This window comes from Rhinolophus sinicus, chromosome 3 (assembly GCF_057876585.1).
Source record: "Rhinolophus sinicus isolate RSI-liver-muscle chromosome 3, RSI-T2T, whole genome shotgun sequence".
NCBI lineage: Eukaryota > Metazoa > Chordata > Mammalia > Chiroptera > Rhinolophidae > Rhinolophus > Rhinolophus sinicus.
In genome coordinates, this window is record NC_142503.1 from 98,842,600 (window position 1) to 98,867,320 (window position 24,721).

The window sequence follows — 24,721 nt, forward strand, 5'->3', positions numbered from 1 at the left end:
AACACCCATTGAAGCCTCAGGTGTCCTCACAGATGTCCTTTGCTCTGGGAAGTCTTCCCAAATCACTTTAGACTATGACAGTCTCCCTGCCATAGGATCTCACTGCACTCTGAATTTGCCAAACAAGAGCATATTATAATTGCTTCAGTAGTTACTTCCCCTATCCGCCCCCCAATCCTGCCAAGACTGCTAGCTTTGTGAATATATGTGATGCATTATAATTTATGCTGTCACTTAGGACTTACAAGAGTCTAGCCTCCTGCTTACCTCTTACTAAAGCTAGAAGACTACATGATCAAAAAGATTTCCACCTGTTGTATTAACATCTTGATAGACAGGATGGAATTTTGCTGCTACTGGCTCCACAGAACAGAGTGGACTGTGTTCACAGTGTATTCACGATAGTGGGCATGATCCTCACATATAACTGAAAGTGGGATGGCTTCTCAACTAATGCAAGAGTAATGTCGTGTGACAGTAAAATAAGGCTGATAATGATGTCAACCTTTTATTCCTCCCTCCTGTTAACATTTATGGAGTGCCAACTACAAATGTGGCCCAGTCACAGACATTAAAAACATTATAATAGAACATGGTGTGAGCAGTGAATGAGGTTACGTACAAGGCACTTAGGGAGTACAGAGCAAAATGTGATAAATCACCCTGCCCCTCGAGCTTGTGCCTGCTAGAAGAGTCCTCTTGGGGGCTCCCTACTGGGCTGGTTAAGTAAAGCAGATAACCACATTCTCCTCTTCCCTATGTCTTTTTCCCTCCTCAAGGTCCACCATCCTGGTCATCATCTTCCCTCAAACTCAAACAATGATCACTTGCCATGAATATTCTAAGAGAGACTAAAAGTTTAGCTTTGACTAGAGCAATGGATTTAAAATACTTTTTGCCACAACCTACACTAAGAAATACATCTTACATCTCAACCTAGTAAACAGACACATAGTCTAAAAACACAACTTTTACAAAACTACAGGCAATATATTTCATTAAAAAAATTGCTGGCTGCAACACACTAAATTAATTTCCTAACTCTAATGCAGTTTGAGGTAGACCTGGTTTATTCTGACTATAAAACTCTAACCTGGCTTAAAATGGAAGAAATTAGTTGCACAGATACAACTGTAAGCTAATATCTGAAAAATGGCAACTCTTCCAAAGTCTAAGAAAACAAACTAGAAGACCGAGTAAATGTACACAAGGTAGGTATATTAATTTGTTTGGATTGCCATAATAAAATACCACTGACTAGGTAGTTTAAACAACACAAATTCATTGTCTTACATTTCTGGATGATAGAGTTCTAAGACAAAGGTCCCAGCAATAGCCATCTTCTCACTGTGGCTTCACATGGCTTTAGTGTGCGCACAAGGGTGGGTTGTGGGAGGAGTGCATATTCTGGTGTCTCTTCTTATAAGATCACCAATTCTATCAGATCAGAGCCTCACCCTTATGACCTCCCTTAACCTTAACTGCTTCCTTAGAGGCACCATCTCAACTATACACACAATGGGGATAGGACTTGATACATGAATTCTGAGGGGACATAAACATTCACTATATAACATTAGACTACTCTTAGCCATCAGACCCCTAAGACAAATGTGAATCTATATATGCTCCCTCTCAAGACAATCTGAGAATAATCATATTGAATAATAGCTCAGAAAAAGTCAAAGTGTTTCATGTAAAAGGCAGAAGCTAAAAGGGCAAATATTAGTATGATTGGCACAAAAATAATGCTGAAAGGCAGAGCTTCATAATCAGAGGAATGAAACCCCAAATCACAAAATACCCTGCTTCAAGAATTCCTCAAATCCAACAGTAAGGGAAGAGGCAAATCTATGCAATATTACAATAAACTTAAAATGTCACAGATGATCTCAAAAACACACCCAAAGCACAAAAAGGTACGGCCTTGACTAAACAAAGCCAGGCTGCTAAGGATCAGTGGCCCGTTGGCTAGATGAGCCAATTCTATGGGCCCCCACCATCTAAAACAAGCAAAGTGCTGTACAAAGGGTCTTGTTCTCACTATTTTCTTGTCTTTCACACAGGGAAAATTTCATTAAACAGAATAATGACAAATAGGTTCTTTATTATTTTAAATATTTAAAAAGATTCTATTAAAGAAACTTTCGGTCAAGCTGGGGGAGTAGGTAATCCTGTGTTTACCTCTTTCTATGACCACATCAAAATTACAACTGAATTCTAGAACAACCATCATTGAGAAACACCTGAAGACTAGCTGAATAGAATCCTCATTAACTAGGGATATACAGAAGAAGCCACTAGAGACTGACAGGAAGGGCGTTAACACTGAATGGGCAGTTTAAAAATCCGGAGGGATATCTCAGCTATGGAGATCCTCCCTAAGGAGCAAAGGTCCCAGCCCCACATAAGGCTACCCAGCCCAGAAACATCCGGCTGTGAAAACCAGCATGGATCACAGCTGAGTGAAACAGAGGGCTGCTGGAGACCTAGGCACTGCAGATCTTATAGGGACTGCACACAGACTTGCTCACAGATTTACTGAGCTCCAATGCTGGGGCAGCAGCTTGAAAAGTGCCAGGGACATACAGGGAGGAGATGAATTGACTAGATTCAGGGAGAAAGCTGAAGGGGCCGAGGGCAGGGCAATTCACTCTGGGGACAGAGTGCTAGCAGATATCATTACTCCTTTGTTGAGCCCTCCTCCAACACAGCTGGTAGGTGCAAGCAGGCACCAAGTCTGAGTCTCCATCAACCAGGCTATCACTATTCACCCCACCCTTGTAATTCCCTGAGAACCCACCAAACTTGAGTGTCCAACTGGAGTTTCTTCCAGTGGCTTTTCCATGCAAATGGCCTGTCCTGGCTCACACTGTGGACTTTGCTAAAATCTCTTAAAGGTCCACACACCCTGAAACAAGCAGCAGCTGTTCTCATCATGCCCTGTACCTCCTGCTAAGTGGCCCACGTCCAGCACTTGTGGCAGCTGGCCTCAATTCATAGCTGAGGCTCTCCCAGGCACTTCCAAGGCCAGCACAGGTGACAATCACCTGCAGATTCACTTTGTAGCTTGTACTAAGTAGCTCTGAACCAGACATGGGCAGCAGCTGACCTTGACCTACAACAGATACCCTCCCAAGAGGCCCCAGAACCAACACAACCAGGGGCCAGCTTCAGACCACACAAGAGCACCACCTAATCAGATCCACAAATGACACAAACAAAGGGTTGCCTTGGCAGGCACCAGAACCCCACTAAAGTGAATCCCTCTCCATGGGGTGAGCTTGTGCAAAACAGCTCATCCACTATAGTCACAGCCATTCCCCACAACCAGTCAGCCTGAGGTTCAATGCCTCCCACTGAAGTGTCAACAGCAATCAAGGCTCAACTACAACAGGAGGGCACACACAACCCATACAAGGGACAACTATGGAACACCTAGCTCAAGTGACCAAGGAGGACACCTATTATACAAGGCTATTCTACCAAGACCACGAGATGTAGCATATCTACATAATATATAGAAACAAACACAGGGAGTCAGACAAAATGAGACAAAGAAACTTGTCCCAAATAATAGAAATCTAGAAAAAGAACTAAACAAAAAGGAGACAAGCAATGTATCAGATGTAGAATTCAAAACACTGGTTATAAGGATTCACAATGAACTCAGGGGAAGAATTAATGAACTTAGTGAGAACTTCAACAAAGAGATAGAAAACATAAAAATGGAGAACATCAAAAATATCAAAAAGAACCAATCAGAAATGAAGAGTATAACAACTGAAATGAAGAATACATTAGAGGGAATCAATAGATTACAGGAAGTAGAGGAACGAATCAGCAATTTGGAAAACAAGACAGCAGAAAACACCCAATTTGAACAGGAAAAAGAAAAAAGAATTTTAAAAAATGAGGATAGCTGAAAGGACCTCTGGGACAACAACAAGCGTACTAACATTTGTATCATAGAGGTACTAGGAGAAGAGAGCTATGTATTAAAAACGTATTTGAAAAAATATGATTGAAAACTTTCCTAACTTGGCAAAGGAAAAAGGCACATAAGCCCAGGAAGTGCAAGATGAACCCAAAGAGGCCCACACCAAGACACAACATAATTAAAATGCCAAAGGTTAAAGACAAAGAGAGAATTTTAAAAGCAGAAAGAGAAAAGCAGTGAACTACAAGTCAGCGATTGCTTAATAGAAACTTTGCAGTCCAGAGGTCCTGGCACAAAATATTCAAAATGATGAAAAGCAAGGACCTACAACCAAGATTACACTACCCAGCAAAGCTATCATTTAAAATCAAAGGACAGATAAAGAGCTTCCTAGACAAGAAAAAGCTAAAGGAGTCCATCACCACCAAACCAGTATTACAAGAAATGTTAAAAGGAGTTCTTTAAGAAGAAAAAATAAGATAAAAAATGTGAATAATAAAATGGCAATTACTACATACTGTCAATAATTACTTTAAATGTAAACGGTTTATTTGCTCTAATCAAAAGGCCTAGGGTCGCTGAATGGGTAAGAATACACAATCCACGAATATTGCTACCTACAAGAGAACCACTTCAGGTCCAAAGACACAAACAGACTGAAGGTAAATGGATGGAAAAGATAATTCATGCAAATGGAAACTAAAAAATCTGGTGTAGCAATACTTGTATCAGACAAAATGGACTTTAAAACAAAGGCTATAACAAGAAACAAAGAAGGACCCAGTAATCCCACTTCTGGGTGTTTATCCGAAGAAACCCAAAACACTACTTCGAGGGGACATGTGAATCCATGTGTTCATTGCAGCATTGTTTACAATCGCCAAGATGTGGAGGTAGCCTGGGTGTTCATCGATGGATGAATGGATAAAGAAGAGGTGATACATATATACAATGGAATATTGCTCAGCCATAAAAAAGAATGAAATCTTGCTACCTGCAACAACATGGATGGACCTATAGGGTATTGTGCTGAGTGGAGTAAGTTAGACAGAGAAAGACAAACGTCATATAATTTCATTTATATGTGGAACCTAAAATACAAAATAAACAAAATAGAAACACGCTCATAGATACACATAATAAATTGAGGTTTATCATATTGGGGGGTATCAGTAGAGTGAATGAAAAGGGGGAAGGGATTAAGAAGTACAACTTGCTAGTTATAAAAACAGTCATGAGGATGTGAAGTACAACATAGAGAATATAGTCAATAGTATTGTAATAACTATGTATGGTGTCAAATGGGTCCCCGATTTATCAGTCAGGGTGATCACTTCATAGGCATATAAATGTCTAATCACTACGCTGTACACCTGAAACTGGAAAAAAATAGATTCTATTAAAGTTGGCAGATTAAACACATGGCTTCACTTTCACTTCTTGAAATCCCACTAAAATGACAGTAAAGGCATTTCTAAAAGAGACTAAAAACAAAGAGATCTAGAGAAAACAGTATCAAATTTTAGAAGCTGAAAAGAGAAAAAGGTATCAAATTTTAGAAGCTGAAAAGACAACTGATGAGCAATAACTAGCTTAATAAATAGAAGAATCCAAGATTCAACCCAATTTACGCTTCAGAATGAACTGGTGGCTCCAGTCACCCCTTGAAGTAGGGATAGAAGTGGCACTAACTTTACCCCCAAAAAGCCCAAAGATGCTGTATAAGAAATTGTTTGAATTTCAAGTTCCTGATCCTCTCACACACACACAGCTGAGCAGGTACCTAACATGCCTACCATACTCCCCAACAGAAAACAGGAGGTTTCTTCTCAGAAGACAATAAAATAAAATTCTATGGACTATGAGATAGCAGATATAGGCCAACATATTTAAAATGAAGGATTAGAACAGCCCTATTTCCTACCTGCTTCTTGACCTCGGGTAGCCCAGCAAGGTGGTGAAAATTAGAGGATGGACTGAATGATACTGAGTTTGGGTTCCCTAAGGAAATGACACAGCTAGGTTTCTCTAAGATAAAACAAGCCCAGTCCACGCACTTAGGACTCCCAATATGCCTTTTAGTTTCCCACTTAAATATGAGCAGACAATAAATGACCATCTGAGGAAAACTTCTAACATGAAAGAGAGATAAAAAGAAAAAGAAAAGAGTAACAGAAAATAGAGCCTAGGCAGGGAAAAAGAAAGACAAAATAAAATAAAAACCCAAACAACTAAACTAAAACAACTATCCTCAGAGAAATGAGAAAATACTTTATCCGTTAAAAAAGTTATTCTATAGAAAGAAACAAGTTCTGCTATAAAAAGACAGAAACAAAGAATGAAAAAGACCTTAGATTTTTAAAACTATAGAAACAGATATGGAAGAGTCAAAAGAAAGTTAATAAAATTAAGAAAATTTCCTGTAACGCAGAGTAAAAAAGAAACAAAGAAAATAGCAGAGAAAATATTTTTAAAAAACTTAAAGGACTGGCTCCCCAAAAATCCAATTTTAAAATAAGGAGTTCTTGAAAGAAAGGAGAAAAATATAGGGAGGAAATTCTCAATGGAATAATTCTGTAAAAATTTTAAGAATTGGAGGGCATGAGTATCCAGATTAAAGGAGTCCATAATGGATACAGATAGACATACTGAGGCACATCTCAAGGAAATTTCAAAATAATGGAGACAAACAGAAACCTAACAAGGAAAAATGGCCATATACAAAGGATTAAGAATCAGAATGCCTTCAGAGTTCTCAAAAACTACAATGAAAGTTAAACGGCTGCACAGGTAAAATCGTTTCCCATTTAGAAGTCTATAGTCAGCAAAATTATCATTCAAGTGTGTATGGACAATAAAAACATCTTTAGACATGTAAGGTCTCAATAAATTGTACCCTCCTACATAGCCCTTCTCAGGAATCTATTGGAGGATGTTTCACCTGAATGACGGAGTAAATCAAAAAGAGACATGGGATCCCAGAATAAGACAGCGCACACAGGGAAGAGCTGAAGGAAACTCAGTATGACAGCTGAGCCTCCAAAACAAGAGGCTCAGAAAATGCCTCTGGAGATGAACCTACTGAAATACATAGGTGTGTTGGTTTGTCATTCAAAAATGTTTAATAAATAATAGATAGATGTGTTGGTTTATCAAAAACCCAACACACCTGAAAGTCTGAGAAGAGACAGAGATGATGGCAGAGAGTTTGAGTTGATTTAGTAAAAGAACATAGAAATCTAGACAAAGAAAAAATAAGATATTAACTCCAAGGAAACCAAAAAGGTGTGCTGGAAGCAAACAGCAATCACAGGAAATTGCACTGCTCAGCAGTGAAGAGTGTTCATATGATCATGATAATGCATACAATTATGGGATACATACGTTGGGAAGGTGGGAGGATAGGAAAGGATGTGATGAGAAAAGGTAGAAGAGAGCTTAACCCTTGTCTTCCACAGTACAAAGTAAAGAGACAATGAGCAAATAGAAAAAAACAATAAAGAGCAGCAATGCTAAGTATGTTACTAAGCAATACGAAGATAAATGCCAAAAGAATCACCTAGAAAAGTTGCAAGTGGCTGTCACTTGAGAGGGGGGAAGGAGGCATGTGTTTGAGGAGAGTACAAGGAACTGCTGATTTTTGTAATAAACTGATTCTTTAAACTCTGCCTATGCAGACTTTGATAAAACTAAAAAAATAAAGGTTAAAAAGGTAACGACCAAGCCATGCAAGCAAAGAAAGATTATATTATTAACAACGTAAGCCAACAAATGTAGAAAGGAGGAAAGGAGAAGAGTTGCGTGACAATGATAGTAACAAATACTTAGGAAGTATCTTACTGTGTTTGGTTCCCTACCCTGTGTAATCAACTTGACAAACACACATGGTTGGATTCCCATCTTTCAAATGCAGGCAAAAGTAAAAAAAACCCCAAAAAACTAAGTAACAAATGTGCTGAAGGTTGTATCCATAAGTGGAACAGACAGGACTCAAATTTGGAGGTGTTCAAGAGGTCATGGTCATTACACAAGCTCATGTTATCTGTTACCTGTCAAACTGGAAAAATGACAAAACTAATAATAACCATCATGTCTTTTAAGTAGTTTGGAGGTCAAGAAGAGATTTTTTTTTTTTACCCCTGGATTTATTTATGTATAATATTTCTATATTAACTGCCTTTGCTTAACTGATCTAATAGTTACAGAAAATAACCTATATATTTCAAAGTCTAAATGATGTGCATGAGGAGGAGAAGCATGCTAGTAATTATTTCTCTACTCCAGTATGGAGCAACAGAGACTATCTGCTCTAAGGCAAAAACAAGGGAACCCAAAGCTTTGTATGCAGACCTCTAAGTTAGTTTGCTCTACCTTTGATTGGTTATGTTTTATTTATACAGCTTTCATCATTCTGGGAAAATAATAATTAAAAAATAAAACTGCAATAGTGAGAGACATTCGCTCTGTTACCTTAACTAATTCTTAATGGATGTAGGTGAGTATGTTGCTTCTTTTTATAGATGAAGGACTGACTTCCCTTGAGTTTCATTCTATCTTTCACATAGACAAGTCTATCTAGAAGATCCACAGCTACTTCAAACTGAAAATGTTACCAACAACAATTCTTACCATTTGGCCTGCGCTATCCCCTGCCTCAACCATTCTTTGCTGAAGTTATTCCAGCTTTTAAATTATAAATACTGTGTAGATACTGAAAAGGTATCATTCAAAGGCATCATATTCCTATACATCCAAGAGTTAAAATAAGGAGGAAATCTGGATGTGAGCTGAAAAGAGCAAACCAAGACTTCTTTACCATCACCACTGGAGGCGCTTTATACGGATATTCCTCCATGTGATACTGTATTATTCTTGACTGAAAAATCAGATGATCAGCACTTCAGGGAAGAGTCTTTATTAAGAGTCTGTTACAGATAAGGCATTATTCTAGATGCTCTACATACAACACTTTACATCAAGATATACATCAAAATAATCCTGTAAATAGTTACCTGTGTTTTGCAGATAAGAAAATGAGAAATGGTGAGGTTGGATTTGAAAACAAATGTAGCAGTACAAAGTTCAGAAATCCCCAACGCCACCCCCACTTCTGCCACCAATAGAAATTTAGGGATTCCCCAGCCCACGTTCAGGTTTGACAATTGAATAGAAAAAAAAGCCTCACAGAATTCACTGAAAGCTGTTAGACTCACAGTATGGCTTGATATAGCATAAGGATACAGAGTATAAATAGCAAGGGGAGAGGCACATGGGGGCAGAGTCTAGGAAAGTTCCATGCATGGAGCTTCCAGCCGTCCTCTCCCAGTGGAGCTGTGGATAGTGCTAATTTCATCCAGCAATGACGTATGACAACAAGCATGGAGTGCTGCCAAACTGGGAAGTGCACCTGAACCTTGGTGTCCAGAGTTTTTATTGGAGTTTGGTCACCTAGACATAGTTGATTGCCAAGTGGATGACCTTAGTTTCCAGCCTCTCTGAAGGTCTAGCGATACTGTGCAACCTAAAGCCCCTACCCTAAATAACATGTGTGATGTACACTACCTAGTGTGGCCCAAGACCCCCAGATAAACAGACACTTATCAGACCAGACATTCCAAGAGCTTAGAGACCACTTCCTAGAAGCTGAGGGCAATGGTCAGCCCCTTCTTTGGGTAAAATTAATTCTTTACTGTATAACCAGACCTCAAAGTCCACATGTACTAGACAAAGTAGAATAGTACAAAAATAAGAATCATACATTCCATTTTCATTTTCACACTCTTAAGAAGGGCTTTTATGTTACCTTAGTATCAATTATTTTCTAAGTTGGGCCCTTCAAACATACTCATATGGTAATACTTATGAACCAAACAACTGGTAAAGTACTGGTTAAATAATGGAAGAAGAGCTGCCAGGCCTTCTCAGAACTCAGAAGCACTCGTTTTTGTACTCCAAAATCACTTCTCCTTCAGATGACCTTGTGAAGGAGTAGAAGAAATCCCAAGGTCATCTGAAGGAGAAGTGATTTTGGAGTACAAGAACGAGTGCTATGAGATAGTGGAACGCTGAGCAGCGTTGCCACCTTTTTCTGAGTTTAATGGTGATAAGCAGTATTCACACAGGAACAGCTGCTTGGGAAACCATTCTGAGAGACAAAACTACAACAATGAGATTGAATTCTAGATATATCTAAGTGCAATTAAATTTTTAATCTGGAAACTCAATTTGTGGAATTTCAATCTTAATCTACAATTTTGTTGGAGTAGAGCCAAATCCTCTTAACAGTGTCACCAAAATGTCAATTTTCTCTGACATTTCTCTGAGAGTAATTACTTGGAGCAATCAGGCCTCTGATAAGAGTGAGTTCCACATGTAACACAGAAGGAATAACACTCAGTAGGTTTTGTTAAGAGAACACTACACAAAACCTAAATGGAGACACACAATCCCCTTCTTATTCCAAGACAAGAGGGCACGGGGAAGTGACAGCTCTTTATTCTTTTCCTTTACAGATTGCAAGTTGATATATCCAAGAGGGAGGCCTCTGCGATCAGTGCTTACTTACCTACAGGGTCTTCAGTTTGGCAAAAACTTTCTCAGAGTTGATGACCTTGGAGGAGATCTCTGCTTCTTGGTGAGCTAGGATAGGGAAATCTGCCCTTGTTTCCAGTGGATACTTCTCTTTACCTACCTTGTCTGACTGGTCTGTAGCATTTGAGAAACAGGTCCAAAGCAGGCTTTGTATTTTGAAAGATATGGGATTGAATTCTAGCTGTGCCCTATTTATCCTTGGACAAGACTTGTACTCTCTGAGTTTCGTCCTTTGGAATAGGAGGAAAAAAATCATAAGATTTTTGTAAGAATGAAATGAATGCATGCATAGTGTTACCAAAGTGATCTTAATAAATGTTATTGACTGTTGAGTTTATTAGACCCTAAAACAAAGGAATGACACATCTCATTGATTATGAAAGATGACAGGAGATAATGAAAAGATTATGTTGGAAGATAACTGAAAAATATCTTCAAAGTCCTAGGAGGAAATACATCAATTTAGAGTTCTCTACTCTGGTAATCTTTTTCAAGAACAAAAGTGAAGTCAAGACATTTCAGGGGGAAAAGAGGCTAAGTTTACCATTCACTTCAGCAAGAAGGAAACTGCACCCAGCAGGAACAACTGGGATGAAAGAAGCAAAGGGAAGCCAAGAAAGTGGGATTTATATGGAGCCATTGAAACAAGCATTAATTGCAGTAAAGAGTACTGGGGGTGTCCTTGTATTGTGCTGAAGGAGGACAGCACTGTCGATTAACTTTAGAATTTAAGCACAAATTTTTAAGATATAAGAATACAGGATTCTGTGACGATGGTGGAGTAGGAACTATCGGGATATGTCTCCTCATCCACACAAAAATTATATGGGCAGAATCTATCTGATGTAACTATTTTGAAATCTGAAGTCTACTGAAGGCTTGCAACTTTCAGGGGAAGGTTTCAACTGTAAATTGCAGTTAATTTCAGTCAAATCCAGCTTAGTTCAGCAGCCCCACTCCCCATTCCCTCAGCAGGCAGCTATGAACATGTTCCTGGAGCAGCCTGCATGCAGTCTTTGGGACAGCGGGGAGGGGGTAGCAGTGGTGATGAAGGACCCTGTCCTCCAAACACTGAAGATCTCTGTTCTGATCGTTGAGTGCTGCTTCAGAGGTGTAAATGGATTAAACTCTCCAATCAAAAAACAGAGACTTGCAGAATGGATTAAAAAAAAAAACATAACCCAACCATATTCTGTCCACAAGAGCCTTACTTTATATTCAAAGTCACTAACAGATTGAAAGTGAAAGGATGAAAAAAGATACTCCATGCAAATAGTAACCAAACAAAAGAAGAGGTGGTTTAACTAATACCAAACAAAATGAACTTCACAGCAAAAAGATTACAAGAAACAAAGAAGGACATTATGTATTAATAAAAGGTTCAATAGAGCAAGAAGAGATAATTATAAACACATATGTACTTAATCACAGATCATTAAAATATGTGACGCAGATACTGACAGAATTGAAGGGAGGAATAGACAGACAGTTTTATAATAATAGTTGGAGCCTTCAATACCCCACTCACAAAATAAAAGACAGATTAGTAAGGAAATAGATGACTTAAACAACCCAATAAATCAACTAGATCTAATAGACATATATAGAACACACTGTCCCATGAGATAAAATACGCATTCTTCTCAAGTGTACATGGGACATTTTTTAGGATAGACTGCATGTTTAAACCACAAATTAAGTCTAAATAGATTTTAATAGAGAGACACCATACACAGTATCTTCTCCAACCATAACAGAATGAAGTTAGAAATCAATAAGAGAAGGAAAACTGGAAAATGCACAAATTAGGGGAAATTAAAGAAAACACTCTTCAACAACCAATGGATCAAAGAAGAAATCACAAGAAAAATTGGAAAATACTTAGAAACTAATGAAAACGAAAACATACTAAAAATTACAGACACAGCAAAAGCAGTACTAAAGTGAAAATCTATAACTATAAATGCTTACTTTAAAAGAGGAGAATGACCTCAAATCAACAACTTAACTTTACAATCAACTACAGAACTAGAAAAAGAACAAACTAAACCAAAAGATAGCCTAAGGATGGAAATAATAAAGGTTAGTGGAGAAATAAACAAAATAGAGAATAGAAAAGAATAACAACAATGAAACCAAAAGCTGATTCTTCTAAAAGATCAACAAAACTGACAAACTTTTGGCTAGAATGACTAAGAAAAAAAGAGAAAAGACTGAAATGACTAAAATCAGAAATGAAAGCAGGGACTTACTACCAAGTCTAGAGAAATAAAAAGAGCATATTAGGAAGGACTGTACACCAACAAATGAGATCATTGAGATGGAACGGACAAATTCCTCAAACTTTTCCAAAAACTGAAGAGGAGGGAATACTTTCTAACTCAGTCTATGAGGCCTACATACCAAAGCCAGACAAAGATACTACAAGAAGACTACATCACAATACCACTTATGAACACTGATGCAAAATCCTGAACAAAATAATATCAAACCAAATTTAGCAGCATATTAAAAGAATTATACACCAGAACCAAGTGGGGGTTATTTCTGGAATGCAAAAATGGTTCAACATATGAAAATGAATGAAATACACCACATTAACAGAAGGAAGGGCAAAAACACATGACCATCTCAACTGATGCAGAAAAAGCATTTGACAAAATTTAACACTCTTTCATGATAAAAACACTCAACAAACTGGGAATAGAAGGAAAATACCTGAAAACAATAAAAGCCATATATATGAAAAAACCCACCACAAACATCATAGTTCATGGTGAAAGACTGAAAGAGTTTCCTCTAAGATCAGTTTCCTCTAAGATCAGTTTCCTCTAAGATCATACTTGTTAAGACAAGTATGCCCACTTTCAACACTTCTGTTTAACATACTGCTGGAAGTCCTAGCCAGACCAATTAGGCAAGAAAAAAGAAAAAAAAAAAAGGGTGTCCAAATAAGAAAGGAAGAAGTAAAATTATCTCTGTTCACAGATGATATGATCTTATATGCAGGAAAATCTCCCGAGAATTTTTCACTTCAGGTTGAACCAAGCGGTGGTGAATGCTTGAGCTAAGTTCAGGCTACAGCAGCCATATCAGGTGATATGAAAATGAAGAAGCAAAAAAACCAAGTGGGGAGGAGGGAGTAAGGAAAAAAGAGAAGAAGGCATTCAGAAAGACTGACAGAAAGCTGGACATGGCTACTCCTTTTATAACTATTAATATAAATTTTAGTTTTTTATTTCATGTTTAGGTCTAAGGTGCATTTTGAAAGCTGTAAAATATTTATCGAGATTCTTTTATTTCTTTACATGTGGATATCCAATTGTTCAGGTACCATTTGTTGAAAAACTATCTTTTCTCCATTAAACTGTTTTGCTTTTTTGTCAAAGATCAGTTGACTGTAATTGTGTGGGTCTATTTCTGGCCTTTCTATTCTGTTCCATTGACATTACACACTTTTCAAAACCCACAGAACTTTATAGGACAAATACTGAACCTTAAAGCATGCAAATTTAAAAAAATCATTTAGGAGGTCAGGGGATCCCAGGTGCAAACTGTGACAAGAGAATCCAACTAAATCCAACTAAATCCAACTAAATTCCAAATATGTGAAATAATTTCAAAGATGGGGGTGAGGGAAAGGGAAAAGGTACTCACGTAAGTAATTTTGGAAATGAGTGGGGCCTGTAAGACTAAAGGCAAAAGGAATTACACACAAGCACAGTTATGGTTAAAAATTCTGATACTGCTATGCATGTATACTGGAAATGAACAATTAAATATATAGATGACTGAAACTGGAGCTAGGTTTCACTGTTGGAATAGGAATTTACAAGTAGGCAAGGAGAGGAGCCTAGAATAAGTCATGTGGTAATGGATTAGAGTTTGAGACATCAGTACATTTAGCTCTATAAACACAAATGGTTATATATAGAAATATTTAGACATGTGTATGAGGTGTGATCAAAAGATATGGTAAATGTTGGAATAAAAAAAATTTATTACAGTGAAAGACACATTGCCATTAATCCCCCTCAAAATACTACCCCTCACTTCAAACACACTTATCCCATCATTCTTGCTATTTTCGGAAGCAGTTCTGGAAGTCCTCTTTCATGAGTGTCTTCAGTTGCGCTGTCATGGCTGCCTCTATGTCCTGAATCATTTTGACTTTGGAGAAGAGCAAAGAAATTGCACGGTGCCAGATCCAGTGAATAAGGTGGATGACAATACACCGTAATGTTTTAATTTGACAGAAATTGCCATACCAGAAGTGATGTGTGTCATGGAGCCTTTCTGTTATGATCACAAAATATGGTGAATGCTGCTGCCAAGCCAAGTACCATCCAATGGAAAGGCAGGGATCTTCAATACAGGAAGCAGTGCATCAAACTTTAGTAACAGTGTGCAACAAGTTTCAACTTGTTCAGTGCAGTCAGTTGAGTGTGAGCTATGGTTGAGAGAAGGTGTGTTTTCAAGTGTGCCGTAAATCATCCTCTATCACGACAATGCTCCATGTCATAAAGGACATCAAGACGACCATGAGAGCGCAACTAAAGACACTCACAAAAGAGGACTTTCAGAACTACTTCAGAAAGTGGCAAGAATGATGGGATAAGTGTGCCTGAAGAGAGAGGGAGTACTTTGAGGGGGATTAATGGTAACGTGTCTTTTACTGTAATAATTTTTTTTATTTCAGCATTGACCACAGTGTTTGATCATACCTCATACATACAAAGGTTAGTATATATACATATATTTCTTTGCTCTATCATCTGAGAGGGCCTAAAAGAAACAATACTCCAGTAGCAACAAATACATCTTCACTAAATCTTGGTTTCTAACACCATTCTCCAATAAAAGGAACCAGGGCTCATGAAAGAAGTGGCTGATTCTAGGACCAGTGCAGAACATATACAAGATGAGCCTGGAGCATCTAGCATTGCCAGAAAGGAAGGAAGTGCCCCAAACTAACAAAACAAACACCCCTGCCCACCATTGATGGGGGGATGCCAAAGGAACACAGGAGACAACTAAAAGAGCTCCAAATGGCCAAGCTAGAACAATTTGAGCAAAAGAAATCAAACAGAATTTGATTATAACACAAGGTAAAAAATATCCATGAGTCCATACTAGTGTAAAAGATGAATAAATTAATATGGGAAGAAGAGACAAACGTGTACAGAGTAATTCCAAATAATTTATGTAGATATTCCACCATCAAGGATGTGGAGCATTTATCTCACTCCTTAGATATGGGCTGCATATAATGATTTCCTTCCGGAGAGTACTGTACAGAAAGGGAGAGGGGAAGAGTAATTTTACAGTAGAGAAACCTGACAAACCTACCTCAGCTAGCTGATCAAGGTCAACATCAATAGTCATAAATAATGTTGACAGTATGCATCCTTAATATGATGGTGACGAAAATGGCACTTTACCTTTGTGATCTTCCTCCTGAAAACCCGTAACTCAAGTCCTGTGAGATGGCCTCAGACTAATTTCAGTAGTGGTGCATCCTACAAAATACTTACAAGAATTCCTCAGAGCAGTCAACATTATCAAAAATAACAGGGGTCTGAGAAATGGCCATAGTCAGGAGAAGGGTAAAGACATGACCACTGAATGTGTTACCCTGGATGGAATCCTCGAACACAAAAAGGATGCAAGGTAAAACCTAAGAAAATCTAAATAAACTATGGACTTTAGTTAATCATAATGTATCAATATTGGTTCATTAATTGTAACACATGCACTATGCCAATGTAAGACATTAATAATAGGTCAAATCCAGGATATATAGGAACTCTCTGCACTGTCTTCTCTATTTTTCTATAAATTCCAAACTGTTCCAAAACATAAAGTCTACTGTTTTTAAAGTAAGGAATTAAGTTTTAAAACAATGCTATGTGGATTCTGCCAGCCATCCCCATCACCCACTACTTGGCTTCCACATGCAGTAATCACTAGTGTGCAGAGGGGACTGTTTCTGAACAAAAATGATGGAAGCATTGGATTCATGACGGTCTTACTAGTTTGCAGACTGACAGGACTAGTTCCATTTCGGCTGCTAGGCTGGAAACCCAGAAGCAGAAAGAAGGCTGACTGACCTCACGATCCCAGCTGTCCCCTCCAAAGCACAGGTCATCTCGTTTGTTTCTCTAGCTCAACCTTGGAACTGAAATATGCTGACTTACTTATCTTAGTGTGAGTCTGGTATGCCTTTCCTTTGTTCAAAGTGAGAAACTGACCGTTCTACCCCCATCCACCGTGGAGCCTGCCTCTTATCAGTAGCAGAAACTCCTTTATCTAGAGTCTACACATCACTTCTAAATGACAAAACTGTTCTACAGAGATATTTTAAAAATATCTGTTTTTTAAAAATATCACCTGTTTCAAAAATATATTCCACTATAATAATTATGAAATGCTTTGCATGTGGTGTAGCATATGGCAATGACAAGACCACTGCACTGCAAATGACCACAGAGTATTCTGAGTATGGATAGGGTAATACAATTATATAATGGCTTCTCCAGAGTCTATTTCATGTTGTGAAAATCTTACAAATTTAATGCAGGATACTTAAAGGTCATCTAAATGTAAATATTTACAACCATTGCTTGGAATCTCCCTAGAATTTTTTTTTAAGATTCACCTTACATTTGGGGCTATATGATATCCTGGCTTGGGGAATTTCGAGTTTTTCAAATGGGTAAAGAAAGAAGTACCACAATTAGGGGATTTTCAATGTTCCACTTTATGGCAGTGTTCTTATTTTTGCTAGCCAAGAGGATAAGAGAGACTTTCAACAAGCATCGATGGGCATCAGTTTGATGCTGCAGAAAAACAGAGAGGAATGGTGAATAACAAAACAACTGGATTTAACAACTAGCCCTTTAAAGTAGCCAACTCAGTAGGGTAAATATTTGTTGAACAAATGAATGCATGAATGAATAAGGAAGGAAAGTAAGTACCAAAATTAGCAACATGGAACAATGTCTGATTACAGAAGGTAAGACTACGAGAAAGGAAAGCAGATGAAGGTGTGGAGGTTGTTAATTCATTAAACAAACACTGAGAATCCAATATGTGCTCTAGGGAAGAGCCTGAACTTCACCCCCACTTAGCAGCAGTGAGGCACCCCTCCCCTGTAGGTCAATAGACGGACGTCTACGTCCACCTGGCAGTCAGGAGGTGGGGTCCTCCCACACTCTATCCCCACAGCTGCAGTGTCAAGAGGCCTGTTAAAACAAAAGATTTAGGCAAGACCTAGTCTCATAGCCTAATACCCAAATGTTTAGGATACAAATGAAAATCACTTGTCATACCAAAAAACAGGAAAATCTCAACCTGAATGAAAAAAGGCAACTGAAAGATACCAACATCAAGATGATACATATGTTGGGATTATTTGATAAGGGTTTTAAAGCAGCCATCATAAATATGCTTCAACGGGCAATCACAAACATTTGAAACAAGTGAAAACCAGAAAGTTAAATAAAAGAAAGAAGAATCAAATGGAAATTCTAGAATTTAAAAATACAATAACAAAAATAATAAAATTCAATGGATGGGCTCAACAGCAAATGGGAGAACAGAAGAATCAGTGTACTTGACGTAGAAGAATCAGTGTACTTGACGTTAGAACAATAGAAAGTGCCCAATCTTAACAATAAAGAGACAAAAAGAAACAAACAAAGCCTCAGGCACCTGTGGGTCCATAACAGAAGACCTAACATTGGGTCATCAGAATCCCAGAAAGAGCGGAGGAGAAAGAGTGGGGATGAAAGAAGAATTTGAAAGGACAATGGCTGAAAATTTCCCAAATGTGTAAAAGACATAAACCTACAGATTAAAAAAGCTGAGCATATCTCAAACAGAAAAGATACCCAAGTCATAACACATCATAAGCAAACTTCTGAAAACTAAAGATCTGAAAAAAGCAGTGAGAGAGAAACAGCACTGTAATTATAGGAGGAAAACAAAAACCAGGATTTTTCATCAGCTACCAGGAAGTCAAAAGAAAGTCTTGAAAGAACCATCAATCCAGAATGCTTATCTATCAAAAGTATCCTTTAGGAATGAAAAGAAAACCAAGAAGTTGTCAGATAAAGAAAACCTAAGAGAACTGGTTGCATCATGCCAGCTCTAAAAAATTCACTAAAGGAAGTTCTTCATACAGATGGAGAAGATTCCAAAGGAAATTTAGAACATCAGGAAGGGAGAGAGAACAACAGAACGAGTAAAAATATGGGTACAAAAATCTGTTTTTTTTTTCTTGAGTTTTCTAAATTATATTTGAAGGTTGAAGCAAAAATTATAACATTATTTGACATGGTTTTCAATGTATATGCAGGAAATATTTAAGACATTATAAATGAGGGAGGGTAAAGGACTTAAAGAGAGTTAAGATGGGGTGATCGGTTAGCTTATTTGGTTAGACAGTGGTGCTAATAACACCAAGGTTGCTGGTTTGATCCCCGCATGGGCCACTGTGAGCTGCACCCTCCTTAAAAAGAAAAAAAGGCATGACCTACCTATACATTATCTCCAAGAAACTTACTTCAAATATATGATATAGGTAGGTGGAAAATACAAGGATGGAAAAATCCTGAAGGTGTGTGCTACAAATAACACAGCTGCAAAATATGCAAAGCAAAAACACAATGGAACTGAAAGGAGACACAGAGAAACCCACAATTACAGTTGGAGACTTCAACACTCCTCATTCAACAATTGATAGAACTACACAGATAACCAGCAACGATACAGAAGAACTCAACATTACCATCAACCAACAGGATGAAATAGACACATAACACTCACTGTAAAATAGCAGAATACTTACTCTTAGTAAGCACACACAAAACATTTCCTAAGACAGACCACATTCTGGCCCATAAAACAAACCTCAACAATTACAAAAAACCAAGATCATATAGAATGTGTTCTTTGACTATAACAGAATCAAACTAGAAATCAATAACAGAAACACAACAAGAAAATCTCTAAACACTAGAAAATTAAACAAACTGCTAAATATTCTATGGGCGAAAGAGAAACATTTATAGCATTATATGCTTACATTAGCAGAGGCAATAACCTAAGTTCTCATCTTAAGAAACTAGAGAAAGAAGAGCCATAGAAACCCAAAAGAAACAGAAAGAAAGGTATTATAAAGAGAAGGGCAGGAGGTACCTTTCTGCTCCCGCAGAGCCCTTCACAAGTCTCTCTCTGTATGACGCGGTCACCGACACAGAGAGTGGCTGTGAGAACTGAGTGGGACCACAGGTGCGGAGCGCATGCGCCCGGCACCACCTGGGTGCCACACAGCAGATGTTAGTCGAAAAAAGTTGAAAACCACCTAAGTGCCCAACAGTGTATCAGCACTGGAGAAGATGCCAGCCTCAGCTGCCACACAGGAAAGAATAGTTTACAAAAATCCATCTGAGCGCTACATGAAAGACTGTCTAGAATTTCAAGATAGTGGAATTGGACAGAATGCTGCAGAATTCAAACTGCTGCTTATTTCAGCCCTGAGGGACCTGTCTGGAGAGGTTGATGCTGCCTTACCCCTGGACATCCTAACCTGTAAAGAAAAGACCTTGTCAGCCTTCTTGAGAACACAGCAGTGGTCTTGTCACATTGCAGAGCTCTGTGATCCTGTTACGGTCCTTTACAGGCAAGAAATGTGCTTTCAGAGAGACCTATGTTTCTCCATTTCTCCTCGCATTATCTGCTAGCAATCATAAGGAACTTGTATTGGATTGAAGTCTTCAATTTCAGAAACATTCCTCCACTCTCAAAAGTACTTCTTGATGCAGCATAATGTTTGAAGACTGAAGCATGCTAAAAACTCTTGTTGATAGAATTTAAGGGAGCTGAAGATGTTCCCAGTAATTTCCAGCCGTCATCTTCGGTGGGGTGGGCTTCAAAAGATAATCTGCCTGAACCAACCAGAGCTAAGCAGGCAGCACTTTCAGCATATGCACATTAGAGCGGGAGACTGGGCTGAAGTCAGCAGGGCCTTCACACAGAGAGATGTGGTTACCTTCTCAGAATTAACAGGGGACGTCAATCCTTTGCATTTAAATGAAGATTTTGCAAAACACACCAAATTTGGAAAGACAACTATACATGGAGTTTTGACCAATGGACTTATTTCAGCTCTCCTCAGTACTAAAATGCCAGAGCCAAGCTGTGTATTTCTTATCCAGGAAATTAACTTTCAGCCACTTCATATGTTGGAGAAGTTTTAGCTTCAGCAGAAGTACAAAAGCTGAAGCGGTTCATTGATATAATTGCACTGTCATGTTTTGTAATAGAAAGTAAAAAGACTGTTGGGGGAAATACAAGATAGCGGAGCAGATAAATGCTGTGCTTCCCTCACCCAGTGAACACATCAAAACTACAACTAAATTACAAAACAATCAACCTGGAGAACCATCTGAAGTCTAGCTGAACAGAAGTTTTATAACTAAGGATATAAAGAAGCCATGTGAAGACTGGTAAGAGGGGCACAGACACGAAACGGGCTGGTCCCACATCCACATGTGCTAGTTGAGAACCAGGAGAGATATCTCGGTCACACGGAGGAGGGAGGGAACCCAGGTCCCCACACTGTACTGGTGCTGGGAAGAGGAGCACCCACAATTTCTGGCTGTGAAAAACAGTGGGGATTCCAGCCATCTGGATGGGACGGAAGGCTGTGGGAAACCCAGATGTCCTCTTAAAGAGGCGATGTAGGCACTCACTCTGGGCTCTGGCAGAGGGACAGTGACTCTGGGGGCATTGGAGATATACAGTAAGAGACTGAGCTCTGTAACTTCCAGGCGAGGACTGGAGGGACAGTCCCCATTTGTGCCATGTGGGGCCCTCCTCCCCTGCAACTAGCAGGCGGGCACCATCTTTCCCATGTTGAGCCTGCCTCTACAGGCCAAATCTAAACCTGAAAGGCCTGTGAGCTCTGCTGCTCCACCCTGCTGACTCACTGAGACCCTGCCCCAACTTGCAATACTACAGAAGGCTTTATCAACAGTGACCCTTATGGGAGCTGGCAGGTGGCAGCAGGCCTCAGGGTATCCTGGCTTTTTGTGGTGCTACCCCAGTCCCGTACTGGTGGCAGTCCTCGGTTTGTAACGTGGCGTCTCCCTTGTGCCTCCAGGAATAGAACGGGCAGCAACCAACTGAGGATTGCTCTGTAGCTCCTACCAGGTAGCCCCCAGCTGGTCACAGGCAGTGGCTGACCTGGGCCTGCACTGGAGCCCCTCCCAAGAGGCCGCAGAGCCAACATACTTGCAGGTTGGCTTTATACCACAGCAGAGCACCATCCAATTAGCCCCACAAGTGGCACACACAAAGGGCAGTCTCAACAGGCACCAGAGCCTGCCGAGGCTAATCCCACTCAGTGGCGTAAGCCCCACATAAGCTGTGGATATGGCCAAACACCACAGCCAGTCAGCCTCAGGGTCAATACCACCCACAGATATGCCAACAGCAATCAAGGCTCAACTATAACAGGAGGGCTCACACAACCCACACAGGGAAACTCCTGGAGCACCCAGTTCAGGGGACCAGGGAGACTGTGCCAGGGCCCCACAGAGTACCTACTACATAAGGCCACCTGGCAAGACTGGGAAACATAGCAGCCCTACCTAACACACAGAAACAAACACAGAGAGGTAGCCAATGAGGAAACAAAGAAATACGTCCCAAACGAAAGAACTGGAGAAAAGTCCAGAAAAAGAACTAAATGAAATGGAGGCAGCAACTTACCAGAAACAGAATTCAAAACAATGATTTTAAGCCAAGGAACTTAGTGAAAACCTCAACAAAGAGATAGCAAGCATATAATAGGACATAGAAACCATAAAAAAGAACCAGTCAGAAGTGAAGAATACAATAACTGAAATGAAGAATGCACTGGAAGGAATCACCAGCAAACTAGATGAAGCAGAGAATCGAATTAGCGATGTGGACGACAAGGTAGCATTAACACCTAATTGCAATAGCAAAAAGAAAAAAGAATCCAGAAAAAATGAGGATAGTTTAAGAGACCTCTGGGACAACATCCAGTGTAACAACATTCCCATCATAGGGTACCAGAAGGAGAGAGAGAAAGCAAAAGAATGAGAACCTAACTGAAGAAATAATGACTGAAAACTTCCCTAACCTGATGAAGGAAACAGATACCATGTTTCCCTGAAAATAAGAGACCTAGCCGGACAATCAGCTCTAATGCGTCTTTTGAAGCAAAAATTAATATAAGACCCGGGCTTATATTATATTATGTTACATAAGACCTGGTCTTATATTACAGTAAAATAAGACTGGGTCTTATATTAATTTTCGCTCCAAAAGATGCATTAGAGCTGATTGTCTGTCTTGGTCTTATTTTCGGGGAAACATGGTATGCAAGTCCAGGAAGCACAGAGTCCCAAACAAGATGAATCCAAAGAAGCCCACACCAAAACACATTAGAATTAAAATGCCAGAGGTTAAAGACAAAGACATAATCTTAAAAGTAGCAACAGAAAAAGTTACCGTTTCCCCCAAAATACGACATAACCAGAAAAATAAGCCCTAGCATGATTTTTCAGGATGACATCCCCTGAACATAAGCCCTAATACGTCTTTTGGGCAAACCTTAATATGAGACACAGTCTTATTTTCAGGGAAACACGGTAGCTATGTACAAGGGATCTCCATAAAGTGTCAGCTGGTTTTTCAACAGAAACTTTGCAGGCAGAAGGGATTGGCAGGAAATATTCAAAGTGATGAAAAGAAAGGACCTACAACCAAGATTATTCTACACAGCAAGACTATCAGTTAGAACTGAGAAAGACATAAAGAGTTTCCCAAACATGAAAAAAAATGAAAGGAGTTCATCACCATTAAACCAGCATTATAAGAAATGTTAAAGGAACTTCTTTAAGAAGAAAAAGAAAAAATATCATTGGAAACATGAATAATAAAATGGCAATAACTACATACCTATCAATCATTACTTTCAATAAAAATGGATTAAATACTCCAATCAAAAGATCTACAGTGGCTGAATGGATAAGAATATATGACACAACCCATGCATATGGCTGCCTACAACAGAACCACTTCAGATCGAAAGACACACATAGACTAAAAGGGATGGGAAAGAGATATTCTATGCAAATAGAAACAAACCAACAAAAAGCTGTAGCAGCAATATTTATATCCGACAAAATAGACTTTAAAACAAAAGCTATAACAAGAGACAAAGAAGGATATTTCATGATGATAAAGGGATAAATCCAAAGAGACCACATAACCCTTGTAAACATTTATTTATGCACCCAATGTAGGAGTACCTAAATATGTAAAACAAATATTGACAGATATTTGAGAGTAATAAGTAATAGTAATAGTAGGGGACTTGAACACCGCATTGACGTCAGACAGATCTTCCAGACAGAATATCAACAAGGAAACAGTGGCCCTAAACGACACACTAGAGCAGATGAATTTAATTGATATTTTTAGAACATTTCACCCTAAAGCAGCAGAATATACGTTCTTTTCAAGCGCACATGGAACATTTTCCAGGACAGACAATATGTTAGATCACTAACAAGTCTCAATAAATTTAAGAACATTGAAATTATATCAAGCATCTTCTCCGATCACAATGGTATGAAACTGAAAACAATTACAATAAGAAAACTAAACAACACACAAACACGTGGATAGTAAATAACATGCTAATAAACAATGAATGGATTATCAAGGAGATCAAGGAAGAAATCAAAAGATACATTGAGACAAATGATAAAAATACAATGATCCTAAATCTAGGGGGCACAGCTAAAGCAGTGCTAAGAGGGAAATTCACAGCAACACAGGCCTACCTCAAAAAGAATAATCTCAAATAAACAATCTAACCTTACACCTAAAGGAAATAGAAAAAGAAAAACAAAGACCAAATAGAATAGAAAGTCAATAATAAATATCAGAGGGAAAATAAACAAAATAGAGTAAAAAAATACAAAACATCAATGAAACTGAGAGCTAGTTCTTTGAAAACTTAAAGAAAATTAATAAACCTTTAGCCAGACTCATCAAGAGAGTGGGCCCCCCAAAAAACATAAAAGTGGAAATGAAAGAGAAGTAACAACTGATATCACAGAAATATAAAGGACTATAAGAAAATAA

At 38.7% G+C, this 24,721-nt stretch overlaps 1 protein-coding gene and 2 pseudogenes across 4 annotated transcripts in view; 2 read left to right on the forward strand and 1 right to left on the reverse strand.

Moving 5' to 3' along the window:
• The window catches only part of LOC109437491 (S-adenosyl-L-methionine-dependent tRNA 4-demethylwyosine synthase TYW1-like), a 246,138-nt gene that overhangs the window by 3,617 nt on the left and 217,800 nt on the right, over positions 1 to 24,721 (reverse strand). The window lies entirely within an intron of this gene.
• On the forward strand, positions 19,816 to 20,305 carry LOC109437499 (ribonuclease P protein subunit p14 pseudogene; annotated as a pseudogene).
• LOC148758533 (hydroxyacyl-thioester dehydratase type 2, mitochondrial-like) lies at positions 20,422 to 21,162 on the forward strand (annotated as a pseudogene).